Source organism: Hemitrygon akajei, chromosome 22 (genome assembly GCF_048418815.1).
Source record: "Hemitrygon akajei chromosome 22, sHemAka1.3, whole genome shotgun sequence".
In the NCBI taxonomy this organism is placed as follows: Eukaryota; Metazoa; Chordata; class Chondrichthyes; order Myliobatiformes; family Dasyatidae; genus Hemitrygon; species Hemitrygon akajei.
Genome location: NC_133145.1, coordinates 40049231 through 40065948, shown reverse-complemented (window position 1 = coordinate 40065948; position 16718 = coordinate 40049231). Strand labels below are relative to the sequence as shown.

The window sequence follows — 16718 nt, the reverse complement described above, 5'->3', positions numbered from 1 at the left end:
GTAAGGAGTATTGCGAACGAAGAGGATGAGCTTAGAACGTGGATCAGCATTTGGAGCTATGATGTGGTGGGCATTACAGAGACTTGGATGGCTCAGGGACAGGAATGGTTACTTCAAGTGCCGGGTTTTAGATGTTTCAGAAAGGCTGGGAGGGAGGCAAAAGAGGTGGGGGCATGGCACTGTTGATCAGAGATAGTGTCACAGCTGCAGGAAAGGTGAATGCCATGGAGGGATTGTCTACGGAGACTCTGTGAGTGGAGGTTAGGAACAGGAAGGGGTCAATAACTCTACTGGGTGCTTTTATTGGCCGCCCAATAGCAACAGGGATATCGAGGAGCAGATAGGGAAACAGATCCTGGAAAGGTGTAATAATAACAGAATTGTTGTGGAGGGAGATTTTAATTTCCCAAATATCGATTAGCATCTCCCTAGAGCGAGGGGTTTTGATGGGGTGGAGTTTGTTAGGTGTGTTCAGGAAAGTTTCTTGACACAATATGTAGATAAGCCTACAAGAGGAGAGGCTGTACTTGATCTGGTATTGGGAAATGAACCTGGTCAGGTGTCAGATCTCTCAGTGAGAGAGCATTTTGGAGATAGTGATCATAATTCTATCTCCTTTACAATAGCATTGGAGAGAGATAGGAACAGACAAGTTAGAAAAGTGTTTAATTGGAGTAAGGGGAATTACGAGGCTATCAGGCAGGAACTTGGAAGCTTATACTGGGAACAGATGTTCTCAGGGAATGGTACAGAAGAAATGTGGCTAATGTTCAGGGGATATTTGTGTGGAGTTCTGCATAGGTACGTTCCAATGAGACAGGGAAGTTATGGTGTGGTACAGGAACCGTGGTGTACAAAGGCTGTAGTAAATCTAGTCAAGAAGAAAAGAAAAGCTTACTTAAGGTTGAGAGAGCTAGGTAATGTTAGAGATCTAGAAGATTATAAGGCTAACAGGATGGAGCTTAGGAAGGAAATTCGGAGAGCCAGAAGGGGCCATGAGACCGCCTTGGTGAGCAGGGATTAAGGAAAACCCCAAGGCATTCTACAAGTATGTGAAGAGCAAGAGGATAAGATGTGAAAGAATAGGACATATCAAGTGTGACAGTGGGAAAGTGTGTATGAAACTGGAGAAAATAGCAGAGGTACTTAATGAATACTTTACTTCTGTATTCACTATGGAAAAGGATCTTGGTGATTGTAGTGATGACTTGCAGCAGACCAGAAAGCTTGAGCATGTAGATATTAAGGAAGAGGATGTGCTGGTGGTTTTGGAAAATATCAAGTTGGATAAGTTGCTGGGCCCGGATGAGATGTACCCCAGGCTATTGTGGGAGGCGAGGAAGGAGATTGCTGAGCCTCTGATGATGATCTTTGCATCATCATTGGTGATGGGAGAGGTTCCGGAGGATTGGACAGTTGCGGATGTTGTTCCCTTATTCAAGAAAGGGAGTAGGGATAGCCCAGGAAATTATAGACCAGTGAGTCTTATTTCAGTGGTTGGTAAGTTGATGGAGAAGATCCTGATAGGCAGGATTTATGAAAATTTGGAGAGGTATAATATAATTAGGTATAGTCAGCATGGCTTTGTCAAGGGCAGGTCATGCCTTACGAGCCAGATTGAATTTTTTGAGGATGTGACTAAACACATTGATGAAAGAAGAGCAGTAGATGTAGTGTATATGGATTTCAGCAAGGAATTTGTTAAGGTACCCCATGCCAGGCTTATTGAGAAAGTAATGAGGCATGGGATTCAGGGAGACATTGCTTTGTGGATCCAGAACTGGCTTGCCCACAGAAGGCAAAGAGTGGTTGTAGATAGGTCACATTCTACATGGAGGTCTGTGACCAGTGGTGTGCCTTAGGGATCTGTTCTGGGACCTTTACTCTTCGGGATTTTTATACATGACCTGGATGAGGAAGTGGAGGGATGGGTTAGTAAGTTTGCTGTTGACACAAAGGTTGGGGGTGTTGTGGATAGTGTGGAGGGCTGTTGGAGGTTACAGCGAGAGATTGATAGGATGCAAAACTGGGCTGAGAAGTGGCAGACAGAGTTCAACCCAGATAAGTGTGAAGTGGTTCATTTTGGTAGGTCAAATATGATGGCAGAATATAGTATTAATGGTAAGACTCTTGACAGTGTGGAGGATCAGAGGGATCTTGGGGTCCGAGTCCATAGGACACTCAAAGCAGTTGCACAGGTTGACTCTGTGGTTAAGAAGGCATACGGTGTATTGGCCTTCATCAATTGTGGAATTGAATTTAGGAGCTGAGAGGTAATGTTGCAGCTATATAGGACCCCAGTCAGACCCACCTTGGAGTACTGTACTCAGTTCTGGTCGCCTCAGTACAGGAAGGATGTGGAAACCATAGAAAGGGTGCAGAGGAGATTTACAAGGATGTTGCCTGGATTGGGGAGCATGCCCTATGATAGCAGGTTGAGTGAACTCGATCTTTTCTCCTTCGAGCGACGGAGGATGAGAGGTGACCTTATAGGGGTGTATAAGATGATTAGAGGCATTGATCGTGTGGATAGTCAGAGGCTTTTTCCAAGGGCTGAAATGGCTGCCACAAGAGGGCACAGGTTTAAGCTGCTGGGAGTAGGTACAGAGGAGATGTCAGGGGTAAGTTTTTTTTACGCAAAGAGTAGTGAGTGTGTGGAATGGGCTGCCAGCAATGGTGGTAGAGTCAGATACAATAGGGTCTTTTAAGAGACTTTTAGATAAGTACATGGACCTTAGAAGAATTGAGGGTTATGGGTAACCCTAGGTAATTTCTCTGATAGGGATGTGTTCAGCAGAACGTTGTGGGCTGAAGAGCCTGTATTGTGCTGTAGGTTTTCTATATTTCTATATAACATACATAAAATGCTAGAGGAACTCAGCAGGTCAGGCAGCATCTATGGAAGTGAATGAACAGTCGACATTTCGGGCCGAGACCCTTCATCAGGACAGGAAAGGAAGAGGAAAGACACTGGAGTAAAAAGGTGGGGAGAGGGGAAGGAGGATAGCTAATGAAGTCAGTTGGGTAGGAAAGATAAAGGGCTGGAGAGGAAGGAATCAGATAGGAGGAGAGCGGACCATAGGAGAAAAGGAGGGAGGAGAGGTACTAGGGAGATGATAATGCTGGTGAGTCTAAGGTGAAGGTTTTTAGAGGGGACTTGATGGGCGATATTGTTTTACACATAGAGCCGAGATGGTGAAGGTAGATACTCCCACAAGATTTAAAAGGTAACTGAAGAAACACCTCAATTGTCAAGGTGTAGAAGGTTATGTACCTAATGCAGATACATGGGATTAATATAGATGTGTGCAGAGGCCTGCATGGCTCTAGAAAGCCAAAAGGCTTGTTTCTACACTATACAACTTCAACTCTAGTGGAATTTGTGGTGGGGACTGAAGACAAGATTCTTGGACTTTCCAATGTTTTGTAGGGCAATTTCGGTATAACAGCTGTAGATTTCAATCAAGCAGGCTAATAGTTTTGTGATAGTCAAGGTTGTGGTAAGGTAATTATCAAATTACACTGGAATTTGACATTGTTAAAAGACAGCACGTAGAGAAAATAAAAGAACACCAAGTGAACAGAATGGAACCACCGAGATGAACACCAATGCTCATGTACTTGAGGAAGATGGTATGGTCACCAGATGGCTACTCTCAGACAAGTTTATTTGCAAGCAGTTGTGTAAAGATTTACGTTAGTTAACCAAACCTCCCACAAACAAGATACTGGGGCTAACCAATAATGTCTCCCATTCGGTGTAAACTAGATTCTAATCTAAATCTTAAGGAGGAGGAGGACAGTGAATCTATATAGCCATTTCTAAACTCTCCTTTCCAGCCCACTGTTTTCTATGTTCACAGTAGATATATTATCAAAGTACACAGATGTCACCAAATTCAACCCTGAGATTCATTTTCTTACAGGCATTCACAGTAGAACAGAGAAAGACAATAGAACCAATGAAAAATTACACACAAATAAAGACCCACAACCAATCAACCAACCAACCAACCAACCGGCAAGAGAAGACAGAATGTGCAAATACAAAAAAAAAATCAAATAATAATAATAATGGTAATAAACCATTTCTTACTATAAATACAAGCTGGATCCAGTTTTAGAAACAGAGTCCCACCAATTACATTTTGACCGATCCATTAACACAGACAGAACAATCCACGGTAACTGTCTGGATATGATATTGTAGGATAAACAAGCAAGGACAACTTGCTTCATAGATATAACCATTTCAAACTCACATAACATACAGAAGTCAATAAGTGAAAAACACCAGAGATATGCTGAATTAAAAGAGGAAGTTTAAAGACTATGGAACATGAATAGCGGATACATTTTCCCGATAGTAATATCTATAACTGATATCATCACAAATTATTAAACAATTTGGCCTACAAGGCAATATTTATGTAAATCTCCAGGCAGTCACAGTACTAAACACCACCAGAATAGTCTGAAAGTTCCTCGCAATTGAGTAATGAGTGTGCTTGGCTATATCTCAGGTTTTACTAACTTGAGCTGAGAAAAAATAAAAAGACAGTAATAATAAATGGTATGTAAATGAATAATACTGAGATCTTAAGTTGTATAGTTCTTGAAGGTAAGTTATTAGGCTATGGAATCAGTTCAGTGTTGAGGGAAGTGAAGTTATCCATACTGAAGGGTAATAATTGTTCCTGAACCTGATGTATGGGACCTGAGGCTTCTGTATCTCCTTCCAGATGGCAGTAGTGAAAAGAGAGGTTGGGTCCATGATAATGTATGCTACTTTCTTGTAGCAGAGCTCCTTGTTGGTGTGCCATTTTACCTAACCTCAAATATTACAATGCAAACACTGAAAAATGGGGTCAGGCAAGTTTGTGATGACGGAGGAGGGAGGCAGCTGGTCAACTGAGGATCAATCAAGTGGAGCAGCACTGAAAGTTTAAGGTGTACCTCAGAAGTTGTGCAAATTAATGCATCAGAGTTTTTTAAAAATCAGCTCGCTTATCAATAATTAATCTCACTTAAAACGGGAGTCCTGTTGTCAGAAAATTTCCCCCAGCTTCCAGAACAAAAGCAGCAATCAACATGAAAATTTCATGGCATTATTCATGCACTCCACCCACTGTTTGCCCTGCATTGCACTAATTAAACAAAAATAAAACATAGAAGAAACTCAACTATTGCACTGTCAACCAGATTCAGCAGCCAGCTGTGTTTTCACTAAAATTATTCAAAAGACCTGTCAGTAAAAATTCATCAGCTGACATCTCTCCACGGTGAGCTTTTTCAGAGATACTTGGATGCAGATTTAGCTCAATATGAAACCAGGGGCCAGAGTTGGTTTCATAAGAAAAATGGAGCAATGTTCTCTTTCTGTTGCAAATTATGACCTGGTGAAGAAATTCGGGAAATGTCAGTTGCAGGCTTGCGATTATAAAGAACACAGTGATGTTTTTGCCAATGAAAAATAACTGTAAATCAAAATGCACCTGCAGAAATGATTCTCAAATACCTGCCCAACTATGTGAAATCACAAATCATAATGCATGGAAGAAGGCCATTGAGCCTATTATTACTTTACTGGCTCTTTGAAGTCACTACCATCTCCCTGCTCTTTCAACAATGTTTTATTACTTGTCATGAAATTTTGAATATTTATCTGTTTTCCTCTTGAAAGTTTCATCCACCACAGCTTCAGAGAGTGCATTCCAGTTCATCAGCACTCAGCACCAAACAGCCTGTCCTCCAACTGACTTCAATCTGCATCCTCTAGTCTTTGTCTCCCAGCTAATGCAAATGCTCTCTCTTCATATAGATGTGCTGTTTGCTTCTAGCAAATCTCCTCAAAACTCTTCACTCAAACGCTCATTGTAAAAGAAATCTCTAATTCCTGGGAAACTTCAAGTAATAGTTTTGAGTTTATTTACTTGTTGAATGTGCATTCTTACGTATGAAAATGGATTGATCCATTTCCAGTCATTGTTCCTGCTTCATATTCTTTTGCTCTTTAATGGAGTTGGATAGAAAGGGCTAGGCGATGGCTCATAGGGGTCATAAGCTGAATCAAAAAACAGTATGGAAAGACTTTATACTGTGAAGCCTTTATAATTCTTTGCAATATAGCCAAATTCAAATCTAACTCAATTTCAAAGTGTGTTTTTTTTTTGTTTTTACTTGCTCCTAACCATAGGCCTCAAAAATCCCTATAGAATAGCTCTGCCAGTGGCTCTATCACCCATTACATCCGACAAAATAAGGATAACATCTTCAAAACAGTACTGTTTTTAATGATCAGGAAAGGCTCACTGAAATCATGTTTTTGAATTCTACATGAGAATTGATCAGTTACTTATGAGGCAATACTTGAGCCTGTGATCCAGATATGGATTTGCCAATTAGCAGGTTGATATTTAACTGCCTTCTAAAATAGCCTAGGGGGCAATTACAGATGAAGAATAAATTCAAGCCTTGCCCAAGATATTTTGTGAACAGACACTTGGTGGCCACTTTATTAGGTACAGCACATAACTAATAAACTGGTAACTGAGTGTACCTTTGAATGTTTGTGGTCTTCTGCTGCTGTAGCCTATCTATTCGAGGTTTGCAGTGTTGTGCATTCAGAGATACTCTTCTGCACATCACTGTTGTATCGAGTTGTTATTTGAGTTACTATCACCATCCTATCAGCCTGAACCAGTATGACCATTCTCCTCTGACCTCTCTCATTAACAAGGTGTTTTTACCCACAGAACCGCAAATCATTGGATGTTTTCTGTTCTTCACACCATACTTTGTAAACTCTAGAGACCATTGTTTGTAAAAATCCCAGGAGATCAGCAGTTTCTGGAGATACTCAAACCACCCCACCTGACACTAACTATCATTTCACAGTCAAAGTCACTTAGATCACATTTCATCCCCAATCTGATGTTTGGTATGATTAGCAGATGAACCTCTTCACCAGGCCTGCATGCTTTTAAGCATTGAGTTTCTACCACATGATTGGCTGATTAGATATTTGCATTAACGAGCAGGGGTACAGATGTACCTAAGAAAGAAAAAGTGCATCCAACAATGTGCTGGAGGAATTCAGTGGGTTGAGCAACATCTGTGAATCATTGGCATTTTGGGTTGAAATCTTGTATCGAGATTCTGATGCAGTGTTTCAACCCAAAACATCCACTGCTCCTTTCCTCCCAAAGATGCTGCTTGACTCGCTGAGTTCCTGTAGCAGCTTCCTGCAATCTGTTGTGTCTCCATAAGTAAGTTAATTACAACAGTAGCACTTTCCCACACTCACTTTTAGTTGGTAAATTGAGTAGGATTTAAAATCGAGCCTGTCTGCCATGATGCAGTGCTTTATATTACCAAACCACCCAGTGTATATCAACAGATAAATCTTATGATTTTTGTTTATTTATATTAAGAAAAGCCACAAGATTAGAATATCATTACAAAATCATTAAGTGTTCTCAGCTAATACTGTATGTTACGCTGATGGCATTATAGCAGTGTGTTACTGATCACACCATACAACCTCACTCAAAAGCACATTGATACTGTAACAGTATTCCAAAATCACTCTTGCTTAGGAACAGCTCCCCAATGGGGCAGCAGAAGTGGTGCTTAAGTTAACAGATCAGTGCATACACCCTACAATGTGGGTTAAAACCACAATTTCTGTGGGAGTACTAGAATAATGAATATTTGGAGAACAAGAGTTGAAAGTAGAAACTATTTTCAAGCCATACGCAGTGTATTTAACTAAATATTTAACAGTAGACAGATGAATATTTTATGCCATTGGCAACCCACATAACATTACATTTTCTAACATATTTAAACTGTAAGCTGTCACGAGTTCAAAATCAGTTGCCGTTGCTTCTACCTTGTACCATAAACTGACAGAGACCAAGTTCTGTCAACACATTTCACAAGAATAAACTAAATGACAAATCATAGGAGCAGAAATAGACCAAATGGCCTAATTCTTCTCCTATGTCTTATGGTATTATGGTCTTAAATCCCTGGCTGACTTAATACTCTCTCCTCACACTGCCAAAAATGTTAATCTATATGTCGAGTTGTGCTACAGTGTACTTGTCAACTACTTCCAATCTTGATGACCAGTGTCAACGGTAATCGACAGCATGAGTTGCTCTTTTTGTGTTGGCCTGAGTAAAGCATAAATATTTTCCAGCATCTGCAGCTCTAAGGCACATTGCATTAAAATAGCTGTTGGCTTTAACAAAAATCCAAGCTGTGAAGACTCAACAAGATGTCAAAGTGATAAGCAGAAATAATCAAATGATTTATTCAAGGGAAAGGGGGAATTAGCAAATATAGATGAAGGAAACTTTGAATACCATTTAGTTTGTGATTTTAGTATTGACGCAATGCATTGTGGGTACATTAATGTATTTTGAATTAATGAGGCATCAGAGGGGATTGTCACAATTTTCAATTAAATCAGTAATCAAATAGTCTAATTAATTTTATTAGTTCAGATGGTAAACACATACTTTAGTGTGGAATTTAGAAATACAAAACTAAACAATGACAAATTTACTATTTTAAAGGTGGGTCTCATCACAGCTGCAAAAATCATATTGCAAAACTGGAAAAAACCCAGATGTCCCACTGTGAGGGAATGGACTGAGGAAGTGGTTAAGATTTCATCATATGAACACATGTTGGGAAGAATTAACAGTGAGGGAAAAGTGCAAGTCGTGTGGGATCAATTTTGGTTGTATGTTGATTTAAACTTAAATTAGTAGTATTTTTCTGTTTCATAGTTTTATGTTTTCCTGTCATGGGATGGCTGTGTGTGTGCTGCTTTGTAAAATAAGAATAAATAATAATAAAAATTTGAATTACAAAAAAAAAGAAATAAAAAAACAAGAAGACATAGTTTTAAACCCTGAATTTTAATGACAACAACTGCAAAGGTTAATGAAGGGTTTTATAAGTCGACCAGTTCTCTGTACTGGGAAAGAATGGAACATTAGCCAGGCCTCTCACCTGCTGGTTAATCAGAGATTTCTGCTGGAAAACCTTGAGCATTGGCTGAGGTTAAGATTGGATTCAGCTCTGGTGTTCCTTGTGGTAAATTACCTGTCAACACTTACTTCCAGGGAAATGTGAAAAATGACTACTTCAGTGAAGTACAGAACAAGATCTAATGCAAGTTAAATTGCACTTTAGTACAAGTCCTTTCGAAGCTGGGGACAAAGCACCATGTTGGAAACAGGTATGTTTCCAGCAGACCAAACAAAAGCATTTTTTTTTTACTGAAAATGGCATAAAAATTGCTTTTCTATTCTCTGAACAATGCTAAGTTCAGAATTCTTTTCAAGCCATAAGACACATTATACTGTAGACAATTGTCTCATTCACTTTGATGAATCCAAATAAGGTTACATGGGAAAGAAAGAAAAAATCTTGTGTCAGAAGAGCAGTAGAGAAAGACTTCTACAATTCCCAAATCTACTTTCCCATCACCGTCTGCAACAGGGGATGTACAAGATGACACTCATGCTATTCATCACCTTGGAGAGTTCAGTGGTGAGTTTTCTCTTCTAAATTATTTACAGGACCTGACTGAGGAGTCTAGCATTTATTTCCCTGTTCTAATTACCCATGAGCCTATGGTGTGGGACTGCTACCTTGAACCATTGCAGTGCCAATCCTGATGATACTCACTCAGTACTGTTGAGTAAAGAGTTCCAGGATTTACACCCAGGCACAATAAAGGAACAACACATTTCAGATACAGTTCCAATTTGGTGGTAAACTAGCAGTTGTTAATTTGGAGACTTTAAATTTAAATACATACATTTTATAAAATATTCGGAGATCCCAGTCTATTCCAACAGCAATGGTAGTTAAGGAATCATCTTACCTGTCAGAATTTTAAAGGCGTTAGAACCATAAAGCATCCTTGAAAAAAAAACACTGGATCTTAATATGCTCAAAGTGGAGGTGGAGGTGCAAGATTAAAAGGTAAAGGTGCCTGATTTTGGTTTGGGCTATCTGTCAGTCATTTGGTGTGGCCTTCTGAAGGGTATCTAAGGGATGTGAAATAACCTGCAGTGAGCTGGTGTCAAACTTAATTTGGTCAGGAATTCATAAACGAAACAAGACTTTCCATGTTACAGGTTGATATTGAGCCACCAAGAGCAGAATATCAAAAGTGGGCTTCACAGCCCTCCAAAGGACCACTACCAGCCTACAATCTTCCCAGTCATTCCTCCCTCCTCATACCCTAAGTGCAATGCTTTTCCACATTACTCCTAAAATTTCACCAAGCTTTTGGTCAAAATTCTTGAAATGAAGAATAACATGAAAAGTACAATTTTGAGCTATGCCCTAGGCCATCTGTTTGGGTTAGTGATGGTTACAAAGAAACACGGCCATAATCAAGTTCTCTTCCCCGTGTACTGAAGCATGACTCTTCTTCATCTCAATCCTGTATTTATTCCATAATTATGTAAATGAGAATACAATCTGGATGTCAAGGGCCAGTTACATTCTTGATCCAATTTCATGAATAGAACAAATGGGTAGATCCATTACTTTAACTTGTAAAAATAAAGCTTCCTAGAATAGCATCAAGACCAACAATTTGAAGTTTGCTTTCAATCCTAATCAATGCAGACAGACATCACAATGCATGCCTTTAATTAAAGATAATTGGGCTGAACACGTTGGAAGCTGGGAACGAGGACATGACTGATCTGCTGACTCTGAGAAAAGAATATTTTTAAAGATTACAGCAGTTAACTGACGAGTTCAATGTTAACCAATTACAAGTCCTTATACACCAAAATACAAAAGAAGCATTGATCATCTTGAACAGCAAAATCTCAATTTATTATAGCGGAACCAGAAGAGGAAGCAAAACAGCAAATGTCTGCTTTTGATTACAGGCCTTAAACTTACACACTTTATTAGGTACACCTGTACATCTGCCCATTCATGCAGAAAAGCATGCAGCAGTGAGGTTTACTTGTTCAGATCGAACACCAGAAGAGAGAAGAAATGAGATGTCGTGACTTTGTATGATGGTTGGTGCTAGACGGGATGGTTTGAGTATCTCCGGAACTGCTAGTTTCCCAGGATTTTCATGCATACAAGTCTCTAGAGTTTACAGAGAATGGTGTAAGAAATACCCACTGAAAGGCAGTTGTGTGGGCAAAAAATGCCTTGTTTGTGAAATACGTCAGAGGAGTATGGCCAGACTGGTTCAAGCTGACATGTAGGTGAGTGACAGTAATTCAAATACCCATGTTACGACAGTGGTTTGGAAGAGCATCATGGAATGCACAATATATTGACCTTGAAGTGGATGGGCTGCAACAACAGAAGATGCTCAATGGCCACTTTATTAGGTACAGGAAACATCTAGTAAAGGGGCCACTGAGTGTAATCTTCTTGTACAGATTTATTCATTTATTTATTTTATCGTGTTGCACCAGACAGTCAGCCATTCTTGTCTGGCGCGGGTTGTCAGGGTTGCTCTCCTTTCAGGTTAACCGGGTCACGAAGTGAACGTTCCTGACTCGAACTTTGTATTTTTTTACGAGGCCGAGTGGCTAGCTCGACGCTCAACCCGGAACGGATGGCGTGCGTGCTCGGAGGTGGCCCGGCTTGGATTCGAACTTGGGAGCCTTCGCTCTGCAGCCCAGCGCTGATGCCATTTCACCACCAGCTGGCCAACTGTTGTAGAGATAACTTAAGATACAGAAGCAAGAGTGGCCTAACTGCTCCTCTGAGCCTGCTTTGTCATGCAATAAAATTGTGCTTGGTACTGTGGTTCATTTAGATTGCAGCCTTATTTACAATATCCTCCAACTCCCTTTGAGTCTAAAAAAAAATCTGTCCCAGCCTTGAATGCAGTCAATAACTGCGCCTCCTCCTTCTTCACTCTGAGCTAGAGAATCAGCCCAAATACCAGCTACAATATAGAAGTGAAAACACTACCAGCTCAACTGGCTGAAAGTGTCTCATCAGAAAGAAATAGCTAATAATCTTTTCCAACAGTGTTTTTATCTGCTATTCGGATAGCATTGAACTGATGAATGACAGAATTTATTGTGGTGATCAGGTCACTTGGGCCTATTTTTTCATAGTTTTCTTAATAAATACCGTAATAAATATAAAGGAATAAAATATGATATAGACAAGATTATATTGAACCCAGATTGAAATTCAAGACATACTTAAAGAAAACAATTTACTGTTAAGTGTGTTCCTATATTATCAATCAACGCACCTCATTAACCTCTTGTCTGAAATAGGATATAATTTATTTTTCACTGTAGTGAATGATTTCAGTGTAGCTGCAGAACCTTCAATCTTGTGATATCTTTTACTCAGCATAATGCTGGAATATACTGTAGATCACCCTAAAGCCCATAGCATTTTTACCTCTAAGCCACTTTACAAAAAGTGTAACAATTCAACTATTTTCAGAGATGTTTACACACCAGGTTATTGTATCTGGTATTTAACGTTTTCAGAACTTCCATCAACACTTCTTTTCATTGTTCAAATACAAGATGCTGGAAATCAGAAACAAGACTAAACAATGATTGGCAAATGAGGTGGAAGTGTGGAGAGAAAAACAATACAATTGTTTTAGGTAAATAATCAATTATATTTCTAATTAGATCCCAATCTGATGAAAAGATGTCCATATGTAACATGATCAATTCTTCTCTCCACATTTGCTGCCTGCCCTGCTCAGTATTTCCAGCATTCTCTATTTATATTTAGCATGCTTTTTTCCTTGCTTGGGAAGGGTGGGTAAAGAAACAAATAAAAAGGGTATTAGTTTTATGTAATTAGTAAGTAATCTTTATTGCTCCTATAATCATTTTCTTATCAACAGTGAATGATTAAGATCTTATCCATATTTATTACAAAGTACATTTCGAAGAGCACTGAAGCCTTACGAGAGCTATGTAGTATTAGCTGGAAAAATGACTGTATGCTAGAGACTATGGATGGATTTTAGAAATGTTGATATGTTTCCTCATAAAGTGTAACCTAAAATTATTTGGGTTGAGTGGGACTACAACTAGAAGTCTTGGGTTAAGAGTGAAATGTTTAAGGGGGAGCATAAGTCATAACTTCTTCACTCGGTGGGTTGTGACAGAGTGTGGAATGAGCTGCCTGCGCAAGTGGTGCATGAGAGCCTGATTTCAATGGTTAGGAGAAGTTTGGATAGGCGCACGGATGGCAAGACTCTGTAGGGCTATGATCCAGTTGCAGATAGGCAGGACTAAGCAGCTTAAATAGTTCAGCACAGGTTAGATGGGCCAAAGAGCCTGTTTCTATGCTGTACTTTTCTATAACTCAATGATTCTATGACTTTTTTTTCATTTGCAGCACTCCAGTCTAAATTACCAGTGAGGACTGCTGAAATGGAAGTATTGAAGTTCTACACATTAGGAGTACCAGGAAGATTCAGAGAGATTGAGGCAGTTAGATTTAATGAGAGGCCTTTTTAAATGCAACACTAAAGCTGCCTATTTAAAAAACCTGAATCATCAAAGTTTTTATAATAGTTTTGATGATCTCCTTGCTAGGTTTCCATGCCTACAGAAATTGCTTTGCTTCAACCCAACATAAAGATTCTGTGTCAGCTCAACCAGATCAATCAGTGTGTAAGCAACTCTAAGATGCAAACATAGTTTTATCCACAGACAGCAGATTCACCATATTTGATTATGAGCAAACATCGATATAAATAAGGAATAACAGGATCTGAATATTTCTGCAATCGATGTAAAACGTGACTTTAAGCTACGTGTTCTTTGGTAAATTGTTCAATGGAGACATTTTGAGATAGTGGAAATTAACCTTCTTGTGACTGTGCTATTTTCCTCTACTGTGTGAGGTATGCATGTATTGTGATAAGTAGAGCATAGAATAAGATAATTCTGAGGAGGGATCCTGACACAAAGCAAAAATACCAGCTCCAAACTGAGAAGCAGGGTCACCAGCACCCAAGAAAACAGCTGGATTAACACCTGGGATAGAATGAGTTACAACATCACTCAAGCAGAAAGCAAGTGTAACAACATTCAGGAAGATAATCATGAAGGAAGAAGCCATATCAGCACAGAGAGAGAGCACCTAGAGCATCATCCTTGCAGGAGACATCAACACCATGATCCAGTATTCTAATACCAATATAGGAAGCAGCTAACAACCAGCACTCTCCGCACAGCAAACGCCCATACCAATACTAGGATGACCAAATATAGAGAAGCAGCACCATATCTGCAGCCACACCTGTGGCCACGCTTGTAAACTTACACCACTCCCATTTGTGCAATGCCATTTTGACAGAATATCATTAATTGTTTAGATACAATAAACATGCATGAACCAGGACATTAAATTTATTATTTTGCAAGGTTGGCATTTTTCATCTATTGACAAAATACCATTAACCCTCAGAAACACTAAAGTAATTTAGTACCTAATCACCATATATGACAAGGTTAGTATTTTAAAATTTATTGACAGAATTCCATTAACTATCTGAAGCAGAAATGCTGCTGGTAGCTGCAAAATGCTGCACAAGGTTTTGTAATCATTCATTCTCTCACTGCTATCTTTACATAATTAAAATGTCAATTAACTAATTTAGCTTGATTTCAAGGCACACATCTGCAAACCTGTGTAGTTTCTGCGCCCATTTTCTCAGATCTCTCTGGCTAACTTTTGAGTACTGCACTTACACTTTTTTTGTAGGAAGACATCTATTTTATATCCGTTCTCTGTCCCACTGTTTAATGTTACCAAAGGCAGCAAACTTTAAAATATGTTCTTAATCTGTTAAGAGAGAATTACTCGCATCCCAGAACAGATGAACTCAAGAAAATTGTAACAAGATTAGGTCACTAGGCTTCCCAAGCCTCTCCATCATTCAATATGGTCATGATTGATCCATTCTGTCCTCAACTCCACCTCTGCCCCTTCCATACAAACCCTCATTCATCAATCTTTCAATTATTTACCTACCACAATTTTAAGGATTTTTTAATGATCTGACCTCCACTGCACTCAGTGACAGAGAATTAGAGATTCACTACCCTCTAAGAAATTTCTATGAAGTTTAGCTTTAAATAACTCCTCTAATTTGTAGTTATCTCCTCATTTTGAGACTCTGCCAGTAGTTGCAACATCTCCACATCTACCCTATCAAGTCCTCTTAGGATTTTACATGTTTGAATAATGTCATATTATTCTTCTAAATCTCAAGGATTACGGACTAAAATGTCTAGCCTTGCTTGATAGGGCAGCCCACTCATCCAAAGAATTGGCCTGTGAACCCCCTGCAGGCTGCCTCTAGTGCTACTATGCCCATTTCCCTGCAAGGGGTCCAGTGTTCCAGACCTGGCTTCTTCAACATTTTCTGCAAATGTTAACAAAACCTCCCTATTCTGAAACTCCAACTCTCAACAAGCAAAATGCTAGAAGAACTCAACAGAGCAGGCAGGACTGATGGAGGAAAATGTACTGCACTGAAAGATAAACAAGAGATAGCCAGTATAATAAGATAATGGGAAGGGGTGTAGCAAAAGCTGTATAGTGATAGGTGGATCCAGGTGATGTGCAATCTCTTGTGACTCCCCTTTGCATTAAGGTATTTGCATTCTTAATTATATGTTGGACCTGATTGCTAACATTTTGTGATTTATATACTAGAATACTTTGAATCTGCTGAACTTTACTTAAGCAGTCTTCCTTCATTTGCATAATGATCTGTTTGATTCCCCTTACCAAAGTGTATGACCTCACACTTTCCTGTATTATTCCTATCTGCTAAATTTTCACCTTGTTATTCAATCCACTTATGTCCCATTGTCATAAAATACAATTCCACACATTTTCTTAGTATCGGTAGATTTGGAAATCTTACATTTCATTTTCTCCTCCAGGTCATTAATCCAAATAGTAAACAATTAGAGTAATAGAACACTATAGCACAGAAGCAGGCTCTTCTATTAATCTGCCAAATTATTAATCGGCCTCGTCCCATCCACTTGCATCTGGACCATAACCCTCCACACCCAACCCATCCATGTACGTATCCAATTTCTCTTAAATGTTGAAATCAAACCAAATCAGATCAAATCAAATCCACATCCATCACTTCTGCTGGAAGATTTGTCCACATTCTCACCACCCTCTGAGTGAAGAAGTTCCCTTTCGTGTTCTCCTTTTACCCTTACCCCCTTACCCTATGACCTCTAGTTCCAGTCGCACCCAAGCACAGTAGAAAAAGTCTGCTTGCAGATATCCTATTTATACTCCTCATAATTCTGTACTGCTCTATTAAATCTCCCCTCATTCTTCTATACTTTTGGAAATGAAGCAATGACCTATTCTTCATCTCTGTTATAAATGGATGTTGCTCTATTCCATGGTTGTGCCATCTGGTCCTAGACTCCTCCACTATAGGAATCATCTCTCCACATCCATGCCATCTAGGCCTTTTAATATTCAAAAAGTTTCAATGAGGTCCCCCCTCATTTGTCTAAACTCCATAAGACCATAAGGCATTGGAGCAGAATTGGGCCATATGGCCCGTTGAGTCTGCTCCGTCATTCAATCATGGCTGATCCTTTTTTCAGTGAGCCATCAAATGTTCCTCATACATTAAGAGTATTAAAATCTGGAATGCTATTTGTAGA

The 16718-nt window shown here is 39.3% G+C and overlaps 1 protein-coding gene across 19 annotated transcripts in view; it reads right to left on the bottom strand.

Moving 5' to 3' along the window:
* Positions 1-16718, bottom strand: part of rbfox3a (RNA binding fox-1 homolog 3a) — a 1515582-nt gene that overhangs the window by 510079 nt on the left and 988785 nt on the right. The window lies entirely within an intron of this gene.